This window comes from Vombatus ursinus, unplaced genomic scaffold (assembly GCF_900497805.2).
Source record: "Vombatus ursinus unplaced genomic scaffold, bare-nosed wombat genome assembly UNPS02014791.1, whole genome shotgun sequence".
In the NCBI taxonomy this organism is placed as follows: domain Eukaryota; kingdom Metazoa; phylum Chordata; class Mammalia; order Diprotodontia; family Vombatidae; genus Vombatus; species Vombatus ursinus.
In genome coordinates this window covers 79,579,533-79,601,010 of record NW_020954569.1, presented here as the reverse complement: position 1 = coordinate 79,601,010, position 21,478 = coordinate 79,579,533, and the positions used below count along the sequence as shown (strand labels likewise).

The 21,478-nt window shown below is 35.4% G+C and overlaps 1 non-coding gene and 1 pseudogene across 1 annotated transcript; both read right to left on the bottom strand.

Annotated features, from left to right (window-relative positions):
- Positions 1-5,960: 5,960 nt before the first annotated feature.
- On the bottom strand, positions 5,961-9,148 carry LOC114048212 (annotated as a pseudogene).
- Positions 9,149-20,724: 11,576 nt separating this feature from the next.
- On the bottom strand, positions 20,725-20,826 carry LOC114048232. Its single transcript, XR_003569713.1, has one exon. It is a non-coding gene; the product is annotated as a U6 spliceosomal RNA (small nuclear RNA).
- Positions 20,827-21,478: the final 652 nt, after the last annotated feature.

The window sequence follows — 21,478 nt, the reverse complement described above, 5'->3', positions numbered from 1 at the left end:
GGGTAAGGATTCCTTCTATGATAAGACCAGGGAAAATAGGAAAGCCCTTTAACAGTTATTAGTTTTGTAATAGCAACTAATACCATATGCCAAAATAAACTCAAAATTGATATATTCTAAATATAAAAGCTTATTTGTTTTTAATTAGAGGAGAATGGAAAACAGTACCTTTCAAATCTATGATTGGGAAAAACGCTTAACTAGGGAAGGGGCAAGGTGATTATAAAATACAAAATAGACAATTTCAAATACATAAAATCCGAAAACTTTTCCGTGAACAAAACCAATGTAGCATGCATGCAAAATGAAATTGTCAATTGGGAAAAATCTTTGCATTAAATACTTTTGGTAAAAATCTAATATCTGGATATAAAGGGAATTAACACAAATATACAAGAGCAGGAGCCATCCTTCAATAGATAAGGAATCAAATGTTATTAACAAATTGATTTCAAAAGAAGAAATGCAAATAATCAAGAAAGTTTGACAGAGCCTCTGTCAAGTATGAAAGTCACATGTTGTTTTTTATCCTTTGTTTTTGAAGAGGACCAACGACATCATGGTATGATATCCTGACTTGCACATGAATTGGATTTAAGTGAGGCAGCCTCACTGTCTTCCAGAGTCATCAAAGTCCAGTGGCAGGACAAAATTCAAGACAACTAGCAATGGCCTGGGATGCAGTGGATGACCTTGTTGTCTTCAATGTTTGAACAAGTTCTAAGTACTCCACAGCACCTCTTCAGCCACCTACATGACAGTTGGAGCAAATTGTTCTCATCTGCCCATTCCACTGGGGAAAGTCTTCACATGCTTGGAGTAGACATCCCCACAACTCACCAACATGTTTGAGCCCTATCAGTCACCTTTAACTTGATTTGACCCATCTACTGAGACAGTTTTACCAGAGTTGGGTGGCCACACATGCTACAGTTTCTTGGAGTCGGAGGTGAGAGTCTCTCAGCAGGTAGTAAGTACCGATCCCAAGAAAATAGAAATATTTTCCTCTTAGCCACAACCAAAGAACTTTTGAGAACTAAAGATTTTTCTAGGATTTGGTGGCTACTATGGGAAATTTGTGAAGAACTTGGCCATTATTTCTAAGCCTCCTGATGACGTTACCCATGAATATATGTCAAGAAAAAGTGGAAACAGAAGGGCAAAAGAGGACATGGTAGTCTGAATTCTCTGGCAACTTTTGGAGATCACTGGGATGAGAAATGTGAGCAGGTCTTCAGGGACCTGGTGAACTTGTCCTCACTTGCAGTGGTGTTGGCTTATGCAGACCCAAGTGTGTCATTTGTGTTGCATACTAACACCAACCTAAAGGGCATTGGTGCAGTTTTATACAAGGAAAGCAATGCCTACTAGAAGCCTATTACATTCCCAGTAGAGGACTCTCTGACAATGAGACTCATTATCCCATCTACACATTGGAGTTCTTAACGGTAAAATGGCCCACCACTGATAATATTTAAGTCTATGTGAATGTATGCGTACAGGAAATTGGCACAAATACATGAGGAAGAAACATTCTCCCACAGATAAGTGGCCAAGGGCATTATGTGATAAAAATGCACCAAATCACTAAGAGAAATGTGAATAAAACAAGTCTGAGTTGTTTTAATAACTCCACTTCACATCCATCAAATTAGCAAAGATAATAAAAGAAAAAAGCATTAAATATGAAGTATTAAATGGAGAGGCTGTGGGAAGAAAGGCATATAGTGGTTGGTGGAAAGTGGATGAGTGATTTGATATTATTCTAGAAAAGTCACAAAACTATGCATCCCTTCTGACCTACAGATGTTGCTACTAGGCACCAGTTTGAACACAGAAAGAAAAGAGCAAAGAGTCAAGAAAAGGGGCCCTGGAACATTCTTCACAATAAGCCAAGCTCAATTAAGGGTGAGCCAGAGGATTTGAGCAGGAAAGGGTGGTGGACTCACCAGACGAGGGGGTTCAGACTTCATAGAAATAAATCTCCAGTGGTGCCTAGTCCTTCCCCACTGGTACTGGAAGGTCCGCTTGGCCCTTTTCCATGTTACATCCCACTTCTGACACTAATTAATGTCAACTGGACTGGAACCAGCCTCTAACCTGTGGGTGGCCAGAGCCAGACAAACAGAAGGCTAGAGACAGGAGAGTCAAAACACAAAGAGAATTTTAATTAATTTTAGAGTGAGAAAAATGACGTATGCATACAGAAGCTCTCCCCCACCCCAAGAAGGAGGGCTAAAGGCTGGGGCCACTTAAATACATGAAAGGGGTTGGCCCATAACACAATCATTCTTAGATCTTAAGATATTCTCATAGTTGGCATTTCTTGGAACAATACAGGCATTTTTGAGCCCCGTGGGAACAGCCATTGTCTCAAATTTTAGGGGTTGTGGCCACCCTACCAGGTACAGAACCAGAACTCTGTGACAGGAAAGAGTACAATACCTGTTACTGAGAAGAAGCAGGGATTGGGAGCATGTGATGGATGGCGCTGGGAAATAGGGAGAGCTAAATTCCTTAGTGAACACCTGGTGCTGGTCCAAGCAGTACAGTTTGCCAGGGGTTGATATCATCATGAGCACAAAGGATTACTGTTATGCCAGACGTAGGACACAGCATCCTTGCTAGGCCTTATCTCTGAAAAACGGGGCATCTCCAAAATATTTTGACAATAAATATACCCCAAATATCTTATACCTTCCAAAGTTATTTTGAATGGAATTTCCCTTTCTAGCTCTTCCTGCTAATTGTTATAGGTAATAATGCATTTTAAAATATTTTCTTTTTTTCAATTACATGCAAAAATAATTTTAACATTATTTTTTAAAATATGAATTCCAAATTCTCATCCTCTCTCCATCTACTACTACTTAACAACATGGGAAGCAATTTGATATAGGTTATACATGTGCAGTCATGTTTAAACATGTCTCCATATTAATCATGCTGTAGAAAAAAACACAGAAAAAACAACATAAAAATGAAGTAAAAAATTATATGCTTGGCTCTGCATTCAGATTCCATCAGTTCTTTCTCTGGAGGTAGATAGAATTTTTTTTTTATCATAAGTCCTTCAGAATTGTCTTAGATCTTTGTATTGCTGAGAATAGCTGTCATTCACAGTTGTTCATCATACAATGTTGCTGTTACTATATACAATGATCTCCTAGTTCTGCTCACTTCACTTTGCATCAATTCATGTAAATTATTCCAGGTTTTTCTGAAAACCTGTTCTTGTTCAGTCATTTCCCAATTGATGGGCATCTCCATAATTTCTAATTCTTTGCCACCACAAAATGAACTGCTGTAGATATTTTTATAAATAGGTTCTTTTCCTTTCTTTTTTCTTTTTAACTCTTTGGGATACAGAGCTAGTAGTGGTATTTGCTGGGTCAAAGGGTAAGCAGTTTTATAGAGCTTTTGGATATAGTTCCAAATTGCTTTCCAGAATGATTGGATCAATTCACAACTCCACCAACAGTGCTTTAGTGTCTCAATTTTCCCACATCCCCTACAACATTTATCATTTTCCTTTTCTGTCACTTTAGCCAATCTGATAGGTGTGAGGTGATACCTCAGAGTTGTTTTAATTTGCCTTTTCTCTGAGCATTTTTTCATGTAACTATAGATAGCTTTGATTTCTTTGTCTAAAAACTGCTTGTTCATCTCTTTTGTCCATCTATCAATTGGGAATGATTTGTATTCTCATAAATTTGATTCAATTCTCTATATATTTGAGAAGTGAGGCCTTTATCAGAGAAACTTGCTATTTCTTCCCCCATCCTCAGTTTTCTGCTTTCTTTTTAATCTTGGCTGCATTGGTTTTGTTTGTGCAAACCCTTTTTAATTTAATGTAATCAAAATTATTCATTTTATATCCTGTAATGCTCTCTATCTCTTGTTTGGTCATAAATTCTTCCCTTATGCATAGATCTGACCAGTAAATTATTCCATGCCCCCTTAATTTGCTTATGATATCCCCCTTTATGGCTAATTTACCTATTTTGACCTTATCTTGGTATAGAGTGTGAGATGTTGGTCTGTTAGTTTCTGCCCAACTGGTTTCTAGTTTTCCCAGCGGTTTTTGTCAGATAGTGAGTTCTTGTCCCAAAAGCTTGGATTTTTTATTTTATCAAACACTAGATTACTATGATCATTACCTGCTGAGTACTGTGTGTCTAATATTTTCCACTGATCCACCACTCTATTTCTTAGTCAGTACCAGATTATTTTGGTGATTACCACCTTATAATATAGTTTGAGATCTGATATGGCTAGGCCACCTTCCTTCACATTTTTTTTAATTAATTCATTACCTTGATATTTTTGACCTTTTGTTTTTCCAAATAAATTTTACTATTATTTTTTCTAGCTCTATAAAATTTTTTTGGTAGTTTGATTGGTATGGCACTGAATAAGTAAATTAATTTAGGTAGAATTGTTGTTTTTATTATATTTGTTCAGCCTACCCATCAGCAATTAATATTTCTTCCAATTGTTCAGATCTGATTTTGTGTATGTGTGTGAAAAGTGTTTTGTAATTGTGTTCATGTATTTTCTGGAATTGTCTTGCCAGGTAGACTCCCAAGTATTTTATATCATTTAGCCTATTTTAAGTGGAATTTCTCTATCTCTTGGAGCCGCACTTTGTTGGCATACACACACATGTACATACATATACATATATATTACACACACATATATGTAAATGCTTATGGTTCATGGTTTTATTTTATACCCTGAAACTTTGCTAAATTTGTTAATTATTTTCCCTAGTTTTTTAGTTGATTCTGAAGGATTCTATAAGTATATCATCATGCCATCTGCAAAGATGGATAATTTTGTTTCCTCATTACCCAATCTAATTCCATCAATTTCTTTTTCTCCTTTTATTGTTATAGTTTTCTAGTTCAACAGTACAATTTCTAGTACAATATTGAATAATAATGGTGATAATGGACATCCATGCTTCACTCCCTGATCTTATTGGAAAGGCTTCTAACTTCTCATTACAGATAATGCTTGCTGATAGTTTTAGATAGATACTACCTATCATTTTAAGGAAAGCTCCATTATTACTATGCATTCTAGTGTTTTTAATAGGAATGAGTGTTGTATTTTGTCAAAAGTTTTTTTCTGCATATATTGAGATAATCATATGTTTTTCTTCATTTTGTTATTGAAATGGTCAATGATACTGATAGTATTTCTAATATTGAACCAGCCCTGCATTTCTGGTATAAATCCCACCTGGTCCTACTATGTGATCTTTATGACATATTGCTGTAATCTCCTTGCTAGTATTTTATTTAAAATTTTTACATCAACATTCATTAAGGAAATTGGCCTATTATTTTCTTTCTCTGTTTTTGCCCTTCCTTGGTTATGTATCAACACAAGTTTATGTTGTAAAAGGAATTTGGGAGGACTCCTTCTTTGTCTATTCTTCTAAATAGTTCATACAGTATGAGAATTAATTCTTCTTTAAATGTTTGTTAGAATTCACTTGTACATTCATTTGGTCCTAGGGATTTTTTTCTTAGGGAGCTCATTAATGGCTTGTTCATTTTTTTATTCTAACATAGGGTTATTTAAGTATTTTATTTCATCTTCTGTTAATCTTTCTAGACATTTTATATTTTTGTAAATATTCATCCATTTCAATTAGGTTGTTGGATTTATTGGCATATAATGGGCAAAATATCTTCTAATAATTACTTTAATTTTATCTTCATCAGTGGTGAATTCACCGTTTTCATTTTTGTTACTGGTAATTTGGTTTTCTTTCTTTTTCTTTAATCAAATTATCCAATGGTTTCTCCATTTCATTGGTTTTTTTTCCTTTTTTTCTTATGTATAGTTTATTACTAATTCAATTGATAGCCTGAAAGCTACAGAATGAGTGAACAAGTTGAATTTCAAAGTTATAAATAACTGGCTCTTTAAAGAAAAAAAAATATTCATTTCCTTGGCCTTTTCTTTTTGTGCATGTTTTTTGGACCTTTCTGTTTGAAATTTTTCTTCTTCCTGATGAGACTTTTCACATCTCTGTCATGAAGCTAGTCATCTGGTTCAGCCTCCCACTGAAGTTGCTTGATACTTGCATTATCTCTGTTGGTCATGGCATTCATACCAATGTTATCAAACTTGGAGCCAACATTTTCATCCAGCAGTTGGCCAAACTCTTCAGCAGATACAAATAAACTGGAGTCATTGAAGGATCGCTTCTTTTTCTGCCTTGGGCCTTGAAGTGATGCAGCAAAGTCAGCATCATCTACTTTTTATCTATTTGCCTTTTTTTAATGCTGGCCTTGGTGCTGACTTTATCTTGTAGTTCTAGAATGCTTTCACTTTCTTCATCTAGCACATCCATGAATGTACCTTCATCTTCATCAATTTCCTCAAATTCTTCATGTATACTGCCCAAGGAGATCATCCAAATCATTGAAGTCATAGTCATCACTACCTTCCAAGTCTGATTCCTCATCCCCTTGGGTATTTTTAGTCCCTTTAGTTTTCTTTTTTACATTACCAGCAAAATTGAGGTCATCCTTTCCAGCAGCACTGAAGTAATTATCATCTTCAACTGTGTCAAGTATCTTCTCAAATTCTTCATCATCTACATCCTCTACACTTTCATCATCTGAAGATATTTGATATTTATGTTTTTCTTTGCCAACCTTCTTGAAGTATCTATAGAAAAAAATTTCATCCACTGGTATCTGGCTTTCTTCTTTTGCAAGGAATTCCTTATTGTTCACAGCAACATTCCTCAAATCATTCATGAAATGCTTCCTCTTTGGCTGCATCACAACACTATCTGTGTTCTCTTTCCCCTTATGTTACTTTGGATTCCTATATACAAATTGATTCAAAAATCTCATTAGTGTAAAATCCTGTAATGGATCTCTTGAATATTGAATATAATCCCCCTGTAAAATAGTTTTTGCAAAAAGGGCCACAGATGGATGAAAATGTTCAGAAAGCTTCCTGAGTTCCCAAAGACTTGTATTATCCACTCCACAGAACAAAGGTTTTGATTCAATGGATCATAGATATTTAATTTTTTTCCACCCTCTAAATTCTTAAGATGAACCCATGAGGTAGAACATGATTTTTCTGCCTTGAAGAAAAAGCTGTGCTCTCATCTTTGTCTATTTCTTCATCTGCATTTGTTTCCATTTCTTTACCAGCATCTGTAAATTTTTCAGTACCATCATCTTCATCTAAGTCTAGAAAATGTTCTTCTTCATCAGATTCCAGATGCTCGTGCAGTTGAGTTCGTAATGCTGGTTTTGCTTTAAAGATCTCAGACACAAGGTATAGTGTTCCACATATGAATGGTGGCATCTGTCCACAAGTGATTTGGAGCTGCCTCTTCACAAATGCCTTCACCCGATGTAAAACTGTATCACTTTTCAGAGACTTGTAGACAAGATTAAGAAACATAGACTGCTTGGAACATAACAGCAAACCTGGATCTAACAACTTTTTGTATAAGGCTGCATAATATCTGTTTGATATTGTCTGATGAGAATCCATTACTTGGAAAAGCAACATCAAGACTTGAACATTGGTATTAAAATTCACAAGATGTAACACTCTGAATAATGTATCCAGCTGTTCTTTCATCTTTTCATCACTGATTTCAGCATATGGGTAAGCTCTATTTACTCCAGTTAAAAGGGCACTAAGCATTTTAGACTCAATATCATTTTTCTTGATACAAGTCCGAAAAAAGCAAAAATAAAGAATTATTAGTTTGTTAGCCAATACACTTTTGTCATGTGAAAGTACTATTTGATTTAAGAAACAAATGGCATAATACTGGACTTTGGAGCTAATATTTGATCGATAGATTAGTCTCTCAATTTCACTACACACGACTCCTTTCAAAGTCTCTAGCAGATGGGAGGCTTTGGTGGCTATTCTGTTCTGGGGATCTCCAAGTTTATTTACCAGCTGTATAAGAAAGGCTTTTCCTTCCTCAGGCTTAATAGAGAGAATCTCAGGAGCCACTCCAAGTGCTTGAGTTTTAGTTGCAACTAGTGAATTGTGACCTAAAGTTTCCAAAACTTGTACAAACTCAGCCACTAAGTGTTTGAGCTGATGTTCAAAATTCCATAGTATCAGTCTCATATCTCTTGTGTCCCTATTGCCACTTGACAATTTTTCTAGTTTGTTGAAAGGATATTGGTTACAATTTTGTAGTTTACGATTGTCTGGCAAAAGGTCTGTAATAAGCAGTTCTTTAAAGTGTCTAAAGCCATTAGACTTTGCCCTTTGCTACCCTTTTTTTTGGATAAGGTTCACCAGGATCTCCACAAACTTGAGTGTATGGATGGCATCATCCTGAATAAGGAGGATCATGGCAGCCAGTCTGTCACCGAGGGTCCCAGATGACACTGTAGCTTTCATCCATGTAGAAGAGGAGCCACTCTCTTCTGATTACTTCTCTTGATCCTGAATAAGTCGATTTCATGTTGATACAGTTTCTGAGCCAAAGCTTTGTACTGGGATACAACAACTTGGGACTGAGATTCTAAGGTATATTCATTGGTATACTCCAGATCATACCACTTCCCCCCAGGTTTGATCAGCATTGTTGGTCTAGCATAAAATTCAAAGATGTCTTGTTGTTTATCTTTCTTTACAGCTGATTTAGTATTGCTGTCTTCATCAATGACTTGTGCTTGCTTCTTCACACTCTTTTTGTCCTTATTAACTGGTGCCTTTTTGTTTTCTGCTGGAGTCTCTTTTTCTTTTCTATTTTAGATATTTTAATTTCTTTATCATTGGCTTTATTTCCTGCTAGATCCTTATCCTCTTCCAACTGGAAATTCTTTAAATAGTTGGATACACATAGATTTTTGATAAATGCCTCTAGTTCACCCTGCTGAAGGTCATCAATCATTTCTTTTTTGCCTCCATCCATGAGTTCCTCATTCTCATCCAAAGTTGCCAGCATAAGATAATCTTGCTTGGTGCCTCCGAGCTGCAGCACGTTTTCCATTGTGAAGCCGTCCTCATCTCCGTCTTCCCCATCATCTTTTTCATCGTCCTCGACCACTGCTGCCACTTTCTCGGCCTTCCCAGGGCTCCAGGGTCGCTTGGGGTGAAACTCCACGCGGGGTTTCTGAGGAGCCATCGAACTCCTCTGACCCGAAGCACTCCTCCTTGCGTCACTTCTGCCTAGACTATTTTTTTTTTCACCATAAAACCAGCTCCTACTTTTATTTATTAGTTCAATGGTTTTCCTGCTTTCCCTTTTATTAGTCTTATCTTTGATTTTAAGGATTTTTAATTTGATATTTAACAGGGGAGTTTTAATTTGTTCTTTTTCTATTTTTTTAATTGCACACCCAATTCATTGAGCCACTTTTTTTTACTTTATTAATGTTAGCGTTTAAGTTCTATTCATCTCCTTAACTTCTTTCTTGTTTAATTGTTTTGTTAGATTTATCTAGTTCTGAAAGAGGAAATCGAAGTCCCCCACTAGCATAGTTTTATTGTCTATTTCCTCCTCTAACTCATTTAACTTTTCCTTTAAGAATTTGGATGCTATACTGTTTGATGCATATATGTTTAGTATTGATATTACTTCATTATCTGTGGTACCTTTTAGCAAGATGTAGTTTCCTTGTTCATTTCTTTTAATTAGATCTATTTTTGCTTTTGATCTGTCTGTGATCATGAATGCTAGCCCTGATTTTTTTCTTTACTTCAGCCGAAGCATAATATGTTCTACTTCAGCCCTTTACCTTTAATCTGTGTGTCTCTCTGCTTCAAATATGTTTCTTGTAAACAACATATTGTAGGATTCTGGTTTTTAATTAATTTAATTCACTTCCATTTTAAGGATGAGGTCATTCCATTCATATTCACAGTTATGATTACTGTTTATTTCCCTCACTCCTGCTTTCTCCCTGTTTATCCTTCTCTCTCTCCTTTCACCCTGTCCCTCTTCAAAATTATTTTACTTCTGACCAACAGCTCACCCAATCTGCCTAAACTTCTGTTAGCCTCCCTTCTTCTTTTGTCCCCCTCCCCTGTAGAGTAAGATAGATTTCTATACCCAACTGAGCGTGTATGTTATTCAGTCTCTTGAGTCAATTCCAATGAGAGCTCTTCTTGCCACAATCACCCCATCTTCCTCTCTACTGTAAAAGCTCTTTTGTGCCTCTTTTGTGTAAGACAAATCACCCCACTGTACCTCTGCTTTCTCCCTTCTCACAGTGCATCTCATTTTCTTACCCCTTGATTTTATCTTTTTTTATATCATCTCATCTTAATCGACTCACACCTGTGACCTCTGTCTATGTACACTCCTTCTAACTGCCTTAATTAAGAAAAATTTCTTAGGAGTTACAAGTATTTTCCTCCCATGTAGGACATAAACAGTTTAACCTCATTAAATCCCTTATGATTTATCTTTTCTTTTTACTTTTTTATGCTTCTCTTGAGTCCTGTGTTTGAAAGTCAAATTTTCTATTCTGCTCTGGTCTTTTTTTTTTAAATCAGGAATGTTTGAAATTCCTCTATTTCATTAAATACTCATTTCCCCCCGAAGGATTATACTCAGTTTTGCTGGGTAGGTGATTCTTGGTTCTGATCCTAGCTCCTTTGCCTTCCAGAATATCATATTCCAATCTCTCTGATCCTTTAATGTTGCAACTGCTAAATCTTGTGTTATTTTGGCTGTGGCTCCATGATATTTGAATTGTTGCTTTCTGGTAGCTTGCAATATTTTCTCCTTGTCCTGGGAACTCTGAAACTTAGCTATAATATTCCTGGGAATTTTCATTTGGGGATCTCTTTCAGGAGATGATTGGTAGATTCTTTCTATTTCTATTTTACCTTCTAGTTCTAAGATATCAGAGCAGTTTTCTTTGATAATTTCTTGAAATATGTTGTCTAGGCTCTTTTTTTGATCATGGCTTTCAAGTAGTCCAGTAATTTAATTTTTTTTTTTTAGGCAATTGGGGTTAAGTGACTTGCCCAGGCTCACACAGCTACTAAGTGTCAAGTGTATGGTCTGAGGCCAGATTTGAACTCAGGTCCTCCTGACTTCAGGGCCAGTGCTCTATCCACTGTACCACCTAGCTGCCCCTTACTGGTGAGGCAATTGGGGTTAAGTGACTTGCCCAGAGTCACACAGCTGGTGAATATTATATGTCTGAGGCCAGATTCAAACTCAGGTTCTCCTGACACCAGGGCCCCTGCTCTATCCACTGCACCACCTAGCTGCCCCTCCAATAATTCTTAAATTATGTCTCCTTGATCTATTTTCCAGGTCAGTTGTTTTTCTGATGAGATATTTCACATTTTCTTTTGTTTTTTTCATTCTTTTTATTTTGCTTTATTGTTTCTTGATGTTTCATGGAGTCATTGGGTTCCACTTGCCCAATTCTACCTTTAAAGGGACTATTTTCTTCAGGGAGCTTTTGTGCCTCCTTTTGCACTTGGCCAATTCTGCTTTTTAAAGAATTCTTCTCTCCAGTGGATTTTTGTGCATTTTTTTTAACCTTTCAGCATATTCTGTTTTTTAAGGTGTTATTTTTTCAGTATTTGTTTGTGCCTCCTTTACCAAGCTATTGATTTTTTCTGCATCATTTTCATTTCTTATCCTCATTTTTCTTCTGCCTCTCTTATGTGATTTTTTAAATATCTTTTGAGCTCTTCCAAAGCTTGAGATCAATTCACATTTTTCTTTGAAGCTTTGCATGTAGCTGTTTTGATATCATTGTCTTCTCAGTTTGTGTTTTGATCTTCCCTGTCACCATAGTAATTTTCTACGGTCAGGTTCTTTTTTATGTTTGCTCATTTTTATAGTCTTTTTCTTGACTTCCAACTTTATGGCAAAGTTGGGCTTTGCTCCTAGGGCAGAGGGGGGCATTATCCCAAGCTCCAGGTTTTTCGTGCTGCCTGTGTCAAGAGCTGGTTCTGTGGGTCTGTAAATTTCAGTTCTTCTAAGGTACTGTAATCTAAGAAGAGGTGTGATTGGTGTTCTCCTGGCCTATGCTCTGGTCTGTGAATGACCACACATACTCTTTTCCACCCTGGAACTATGACCAGAGTCCCTGCTTCTGCTAGTCCTCCTCACCCTGGGACTGCAACCTGGAACCATGTATAGGCAATGCAAGAGTCCTGCATTTAGTGTCAGCAAAGGATGTCCTGTAATTTCCTTTTGACCAGTTGTCTGATCATCTTACCATCTGTGGGCTAAGAACTCTAGAAGTTGTTGCTACTGATTCAGTCATCCCAAAGGCCTGTAGCTAGCTTGTGCCAGGTGTAGTCTGCTGCTGGCTGCCTAGTGTAAGAGCCTTGGGTCTCACTGCCAGCTTGCACTGGGTCTCAGGGCTTTGCTGCTGACTAACTGGGGGCAGCATGTGCTGGATTGTGCTCCACTCTCATCCCAGTGAGTTGGACCTTTCCTGCCCACCTTATAAGTTGTCTTGGGTTGGAAATTTGCATCATCTTGTCTTTTTGTTTGTTCTGCCACTCCCAATTCTTTTTTGAGGTGTTATTTTAATATTATTTGGAGGGGAATTTGGGAGAGCACAGCAATTCCCTGCTTTTACTCCATCCTCATGGCTCTACCCCCATCTTTTATTTTAAAAGAGAAATACTAGAAAGCATGGGAATAAATGACCTTTCCTTAACATCATAAATAATATCTACCTAAAACCAAAAGCAAATGTTATATGTAATGGAGAAAAGTTAGAGGTTGTTCTGATGAGATCAGAGGTAAATAATGTTGGTTATCGTCACTACAACTATTTAAGTAGTCCTAAAAACGATAGCTAAAGCAATAAGTCCAGAAAATTAAGTGGTGAGGCATAGACAAAGAAGGCATTAAGGTAAAGTTATTACTTTTTTTTTTACAAAATTATATAATGCTTTACTTTGAAAACCCTAAAGAGTCTACCAAAAATTAATTGATACAATAATTTTAGTAAAGTTATAGAGTAAAATCCATAGAAATCATTAACATTAATTTATTATTATCTGGAAGCCAAGATGGTGGAATAAAGGCAGCAACTGGCCTGAGCTTTCCCAAATTCCCTTCCAAACAACTTTAAAATAATGCTTCAAAATTAATTCTGGAGTTGCAAAACTAACAAAATTATGGGGTGAAATAATTTTCCAGCCCACAGCAATTTAGAAGGTTGGCAGGAAAGGTCTGTCTCTCTGGGGTGAGAGTGGAGCACAGTCCAGAGCCGGCAGCACCCTGGCAATTCAGCACAGACCTTTAGGGGTGAGGTGTGACTGAATCTGCAACAGAGGCTTCCAGAGCTCTCAGTTCATAGACTGTAAAGTGGCCAGAAAAAATGGTCAGAAGGAAATTACAGGGGACACTTTGCTGACACTGGGTGCTGCAAGACTCTGTTGAATTGCCCATGCATGAATCTGGATAGGCAAGGAAGGCATCCCATCAATTTTTTTTTTTTACAACACAAATATCGTATTGATACCTACACAAGGAAAAACAAAAAACAGTGAAAGAAAACAATAGAACAATTTCCTTAATGAATATTGATGCAAAAATTTTAAATAAAATATGAGCAAGGAGATCACAGCAATATATCATAAAGATCACACACTAAGACCAGGTGGGATTTATACCAGAAATGCAGGGCTGGTTCAATATTAGAAAAACTATCAGTATCATTGACCATATCAATAACAAAATCAAGAAAAATCATATGATTATCTCAATAGATGCAAAAAGAGCTTTTGACAAAATACAACACTCATTCCTATTAAAAACACTTAGAAAACAGGAATAAATGGAGCTTTCCTTAAAATGATAGGTAGTGTCTATCTAAAACCATCAGCAAGTATTATCTATAAGAAGGATAAGCTAGAAACCTTCCCAATAAGATTGGGAGTGAGGCAAGACTCCCTATTATCACCACTATTATTTAATATTGTACTAGAATTGCTAGCTATTGTAATAAGAGGAGAAAAAGAAATTGAAGGAATTAGACTAGGTAATGAGGAAACAAAACTATCCCTCTTTGCAGATGACATGATGATATACTTAAAGAATCCTAGAAAATTAACTAAAAAATGAAAATAATTAACAACTTTAGCAAAGTTGCTGGGAATAAAAATAAAACCCCATAAATAATCAGCATTTATATATGTGTATATATATATATATATATATATATATATATATATACACATATGTATTACCAACAAAGTGCAGCAGCAAGAAACAGAGAAGTTCCATTTAAAATAAGGCTAGACAATATAAAATGCTTGGGAGTCTATCTGGCAAGACAAACTCAAGAACTACACGAACACAATTACAAAACACTTTTCATACACAAAAAAATCAGATCTGAATAATTGAAAAAATATCAATTGCTTGTGGATGGGCTTAGCAAATATAATAAAAATGACAATCCTACCTAAATTAATTTATTTATTCAGTGCCATACCAATCAAACTACCAAAAAAATTTTATAGAGCTAGAAAAAATAATAGTAAAATTTATTTGGAAAAACAAAAGGTCAAAAATATCAAGGTAATGAATTAATGAAAAAAATGTGAAGGAAGGTGGCCTAGACATACCAGATCTCAAACTATATTATAAAGTGGTAATCACTAAAATAATCTGGTACTGACTAAGAAATAGAGTGGTGGATCAGTGGAATAGATTAGATACACAATACACAGCAGGCAATGACCATAGTAATCTAGTGTTTGATAAAATAAAAAATCCAAGCTTTTGGGACAAGAACTCACTATTTGACAAAAACTGCTGGGAAAACTAGAAACCAGTTGGGCAGAAACTAAGAACAGACCAACATCTCACACTCTATACCAAGATAAGGTCAAAATAGGTAAATTAGCCATAAAGGGGGATATCATAAGCAAATTAAGGGGGCATGGAATAATTTACTGGTCAGATCTATGCATAAGGGAAGAATTTATGACCAAACAAGAGATAGAGAGCATTACAGGATATAAAATGAATAATTTTGATTACATTAAATTAAAAAGGGTTTGCACAAACAAAACCAATGCAGCCAAGATTAAAAAGAAAGCAGAAAACTGAGGATGGGGGAAGAAATAGCAAGTTTCTCTGATAAAGGCCTCACTTCTCAAATATATAGAGAATTGAATCAAATTTATGAGAATACAAATCATTCCCAATTGATAGATGGACAAAAGAGATGAACAAGCAGTTTTTAGACAAAGAAATCAAAGCTATCTATAGTTACATGAAAAAATGCTCAGAGAAAAGGCAAATTAAAACAACTCTGAGGTATCACCTCACACCTATCAGATTGGCTAAAGTGACAGAGAAGAAAAATAGTAAATGTTGTAGGGATGTGGGAAAATTGGGACACTAAAGCACTGTTTGGTGGAGTTGTGAACTGATCCAATCATTCTGGACAGCAATTTGGAACTATGCCCAAAGCTTTATAAAACTGCTTACCCTTTGACCCTGCAATACTACTACTAACTCTATATCCCAAAGAGTTTAAAAGGAAAAAAGAGAGGAAAAGAACCTATTTACAAAAATATTTACAGCAGTTCATTTTATAGTGGCAAAGAATTTGAAATTGAGGAGATGCCCATCCATTGGGAAATGTCTGAACAAGTTGTAATGGAATATTCTTGTTCTATAAGAAATGATGAACAGGAGCTTTTCAGGAAAACCTGGAATGACTTACATGAATTGATGCAAAGTGAAGTGAGCAGAACCAGGAGACCACTGTACATAGTAACAGCAATATTGTATGGTGACTATGAATGACTCAGCTATTCTCAACAATACAGTGATCCGAGATAATTCCAAAGGACTTATAATGAAAAATTCTATCCACCTCTAGAGAAATGATAAAGTTGGAATCCAGATTAAAGCATTCTATTTTTTACTTTTTAGAACTTTTTTCTGTATGTTTATATTCACAACATGACTAATATGGAAATATTTGCCTACTTGCACATGTATCATCTGAATCATATTGCTTATCATCTCAGAGGAGGGAGGGGGAAAGGATAGATAGAGGGAGATCAATTGTAATTCAAATTTTGAAAAAGAACATCAAAAATTATTTTTATGCGTAATTGGAAAAAATGAAAATATTCTTCAAACTTTCAAAAAAAGTTTAAAAAAATAAATAGGTGTTCAATTTTGTTAAGAGCTTTTTCAGGATTTATTAATATGATCATGTGGTTTTTATCACTTATATTATTTATGTGATTTGTTATATTTATAATCTTCCTTGTTTTGAAACAAATCTACATTCCTGGTATTTTTTTCAACCTGGTCAGAGTGTACAATCTTTCTAATACAGTGCTATAGCCTATTTGCTAATATTTTATTTAGAAATTTTACATTAATGTTCATTAGGGATATTTACCAATATTCTCTTTCTCTGTTTTGTCTTTCACTAATTTAGGTATCAAGACCATGTTTGTATCAAAGAAAAAGATTGAAAGGGTGCCTTCTTTTCCTGTTATTGCAATTATTTTATGTTATACTGGAGTTAATTTTTCTTTTAATGTTTGGTAGAATTTCCTAGTAAATCTATCTAGTCTTGGAGTTTTTTCTTATGGATTAATATTTGACTTGGTCCATTTCTTTTTCTGATATTGGATTATTTAAATACTCCATTATTTTGTGTATCTGAGTATTTAATATTCTTGTAAGTATTCATCCATTTCCTCTAAGTTATCAGTTTTACTATTATGTAGTTGGGCAAAATAGTTTCTGATAATTTGTTTCATATCTTTTTCAATTACTCTGAATTCTCCTTTTTCATTTTTGATCTGAACAATTTGATTTCTCTGCTCCAATTAAAATCAAACTGGCTGACTATTTCACTTTTTAAAGCTCCTAGTTTTATTGATCAATTTGTTGCATAATTTTGTTTTTGCTTTCAGTTTTTATTAATGTCTTCTTTTCAGAATTTTTAGTGTGTTGCTTAATTGGAGGTATTTATTGGTGTTTTAGTTTCATACTCTATTTGTCATTTCTCTTTATGAAAGCATTTAGAGACATAAATTTTTCCCCAAAGAACTACTTTAGCTTCATCCCATAAGTTTCATTATCTGATTAGTATAACTTTCTTTGAAGAAATTATCCATTGTCAATCATTCAACAAACATTTATTAAGCTCTTACTCAATACAGGGCACTGTGATAAGCACTGGGGTTACATAGAAAGGCAAAAGCAATTCATACTCTCATAGAGTTCACAGTGAAATGGGGAAGACAATATGAAAACAATGTATAAATAAGTTTATCAGGATAAATCAGAGATAATCAATAGAAGGAAGGTTTGTTCTTTAACCTGCTTGTTTTTAAAAATCATTCATCTTCAACTATTTTTTCACTTTCTTCAATGCTCTTTTACTGGATAAAATTTTTATTGTGATCAGTAAATGGTGTGTTTAATATTTATGATTTTCTACATTTTTGAGTGATCTTAATACATGGTCATTTTTAGCAAAAGTGTCATGTACAGATTCTGATTAATGTATAAATTCCTTTCTAGTCCCATACAATAATTGCTAACAGCTATCATCTCTAATTTTAAAAAAAAATTCTATTCAGATCCTTAACTTTGTTCTTGTTTCTCTTTTCTTAACTTCTTTTTTATTTTAGACTTAAATACTAAAACTTAAATACACAATAGAGAAAAGAAAAAGAAACATACTATCAACATAAATGTAAAATCTTGTTTCTTTTTTGGTTAAATTTGCCTGACTCTGAAAGGTGTACATTGAGATCTCTCACGATTATAGTTTTGCTACCTATTGCTTCCTCCAATCTGATTAATTTTAATTGTAAATATTTAGATGCTATACTATATAACTCATAATATTAAATATTTATATTAATTCAATATTTATGGCATCTTTAGAATGTAATTTCCCTGCTTATTTCTTTTCTTATGTCTATATTTAGTGTAATCTTATGTGAAAATCCTAATTATCTTTAATATTTTTATCTTTGATTTTTTTACTGAAATTGAAGAATAATAGAGTTTGTTAAATAACTTCCTTATAACTCTATGTGAATCTTTATGTTTTAATTTTTTTTTTTTGCAAACAACATACTATTGGATTGTTTTCTAATCCATTATGCTATTTTATGGGTGAGTTCACTTTTTTCTCTCATTCACTTTTATGGTTATGATTGTTAATTGTATATTTCTCTCCATCCTGTTCTTCCTTTCTTTGTTCCCACCCTCCTGGGGGACCATCTCCAGTCGTTCTGATCTATATCTGGCCACTGGACCCGGATGGCTGTGGAGGAGAGAGTGAAGCTGGTGACTTTGCACGGTCCTCCCTCCACTTAAATCCAATTCACTTGCATGTCATGGCATCACCTTCCTGATGTCGTGGTCCTCTCTGAGAATGAAGAACAAACAACAGTAACAACAACAACAACCTCCCTCTTTATAAATAAGATGGTAAAAGAGAAATTTGCCTGACATGTGATCTATAAATGAAATGGTCTATTTCCACTCTTATAACTCTTTTTCCCCCTTGTTCAGCCCCAATTCTGGGTTTTTACTTTTTGTTCCTTCTCTTTTAATCTCTCTTTCATTTCCCTCTCTCTGATATTCAAGTTTATTTTGCTTATGACTATTCCCTTGCCCATCCTGTCCTTCCTCTCAAACCCCACTCTACCCCTCCCTTTTATTCGTCTTCTGTTTCCTTTTTGGGTTTAATAAATTTCTAAACTGAGATCTGTGTGTGTGTGTGTGTGTGTGTGTGTGTGTATGTGTGTCTGTGCACACATGCACATGCAGAGTGTAAAACTGTGTTCAATCTTCCTTTATCCAGTTCAAATAAAAAGTGAGGCTCATGAGACGGCCATCAATCCCTCCCTTTTTCCATATTTAAAAACTATTCATCATAGGCACCTCTTTTATATAATAGTGACTTCTCTCCCCTTCCTCCTCTTTTCTTCTATAGTATAATTTCTTATCTCCATGAATAATCAGAGGATTCTACTCCTAGGATTGTCTCCATTACACAATTATGGTATGCTTAAGGCTTAAACTGCATCCAGTTTTGGTTGGAATAGGCTCCTGAAACTCTCCAGAAAGCTTGCTAATAGGCATAGTTATAATTCTACCTTCCTCATCCTGAGTAGGCTAATTTAAAAACATTTTTAAGTGGTCAATTTTTAGAAACCTCCTCTTTTGCTACTGTTTCATGCTTCCTGAACCTATCACTCTACCAGTGACAAGATGGCTACTACAGTAGAATTTGTCTGAAAACTCTTTGTAAGCATGAATGCCCATGGACTCTGGGATTTCCATCAGAGAGTACATCCCACCACTTATCCAGGTTGCCATATAGAATGTTACCCCAAGAGAGGGTGAGGGCAAGACAGTCCACATGAGACTCTATCCCTGACCACATCTATCCACACCCTCCTCTACTGTGCATGGTTGTGAATACCAATGAATCATTCTAACTATCCTAGTGTCACTGTATGCCATTCATTTAAATTCTCCCCCAAATTTGCATGATGTTCCTATTTTTGGTCTTCTCTTAAGACCATCAAAACAGAACAAACCATCCAAACACCTTCTGTCATGGTTCTGAGAAAACATTTGTTTCTTATTCCTCTGTTAGCATGTAAACAACTCATCCCCACATTTTCCCTTCTAGTTAAAAAGATATATTTGTCCTTCTATGTTTCTTTGGCTCCTACATTTCCATTTTAAAATGTCTACTCGTTTTTTTGTCCTTTCATCATCACTTTGAAATGTACTATTTAATTAAAGATTAATTTTTACCCTATCACTTTATACTTAGTTTTGCTAGGTAAGTTATTCCCGTTGGTAAGCCTCTATCTTTTGAGTGCTGGAATATTAAGTTCTAAGCTCTCCTCTTCTTTACCACAACTTGGGGGTGTATGAGGTGTTCAAGGAGGGCTAGTACCTCTGATATGAGGGCTTGCTGACCCCTTTTCAGGGCTGTGCATCCACCTTTGGTGTTTACCTGTCACCCAACTCTTACCTGTGGCTCCAAGAAGCTGGAGCACAGGTATTGACTACATTCCAGTAAAACCGTTTCAGCGGACAAGCTAATCCAGGTTGAGAGTAACCAACAGGTCTGAAACCCATGGGTTAGTTAGGGGGATGTCTTAACTTGTGTCTGTACTACTCATTTGTTGTTTAGCATCTGCTACTCTTCCTTGTCTTTACTTGCCTCCTCAATCAATTGTAAGCTCTTGAAAGCTATGTCTTACATTTTTTTGTATTCCTTGAGCCTAAAACAGTGATTTAGACACAGTAACTGCCAAATAAATGTTTATAGATAACTTATATAACTCATGCTGAAAATGTACCCCTTCTTTCACTTCTTAAAATTCTAGTTTCCTTCAAGGCTCAGCTCAAGCAACACCTAAATGACACCTTTCTCAATCCCTTCCACCTGCTAATACCCTTCCCTTCCTTTAAAAAAAGTTGCCTTGTTTGTCTATTTTGTTATATATATATAATTGTTATTATTGTTATTGTTTTATATATATATATATGTAGTCATATCCTTTACATATATATATATGTAAAGTCATATCCTTTACACACACATATATATATATATATACATATATATGTATGTATGTAAAGCCATATCCTCAAGTGAATGGAAGGCTGTTAAGGTCAGGGACTATTTTTCATTTTTGTTTTACATCACAAATGCCAAACAGAATAGGTTCTTTAAATTTTTAATAAAAAATATGAATCGTTTCACTAATTTATATGTCATTCTTACATAGGGCCATACTAATCTTCTGGGTTATTCCAATTTTAGCAAATGCACTGCCTAAGCAAGCACACAGAATAGACAGAATAAATGTTTGTTGGTTGACTGATTCATATTTTGCAAAGCAACTTCCCATATACTGTCATAGGCACAGTTCAGAATACTGTGGCATGGCTACATTTAGAATCCCAGCATTCAAATTCAAAAGAGGCTTAGAAACCATTTAATCCAAGCCCTCCATTTTTCAAAGGAGGAAATGGAGGTCCAGAAAGTTGGACCTAGCCCCCCCCAAAGGCAATAAGTAGCAAAACCTAGTTATCAGGGGCCTCAGATTCCTGCTCAAGTGCTCTAGATCAGAGTTTCTTAAATTTTTTCCACTCATGACCCCTTGTCAGTTTCAGCAGTTGGTTGCCATTGTATGGTGTGAGGGCAAGCACAGCGCAAAGTGCACATGCTGTGTGTTCAGAACCAAGGCTGCCATGAAGTTGCTTGATGCAATACTGGCAAGCGCTACCAGAAACACCTCAGATTCATTATGTGTTTAATTTTTAATTAATTTTGGTCTTTTCGTGTTCAGAAACCTTTTGCTATTGCCAAATTTTTCACAACCCCATATGAGGTTGCAACCCACAGTTTAAGAAGCACTGCTCTAAATTTAAAACTCTTTGCCCTGCCCTAAAATGCTGTTCCAATTTATTTGATTTGCATTGTGATACAACGAG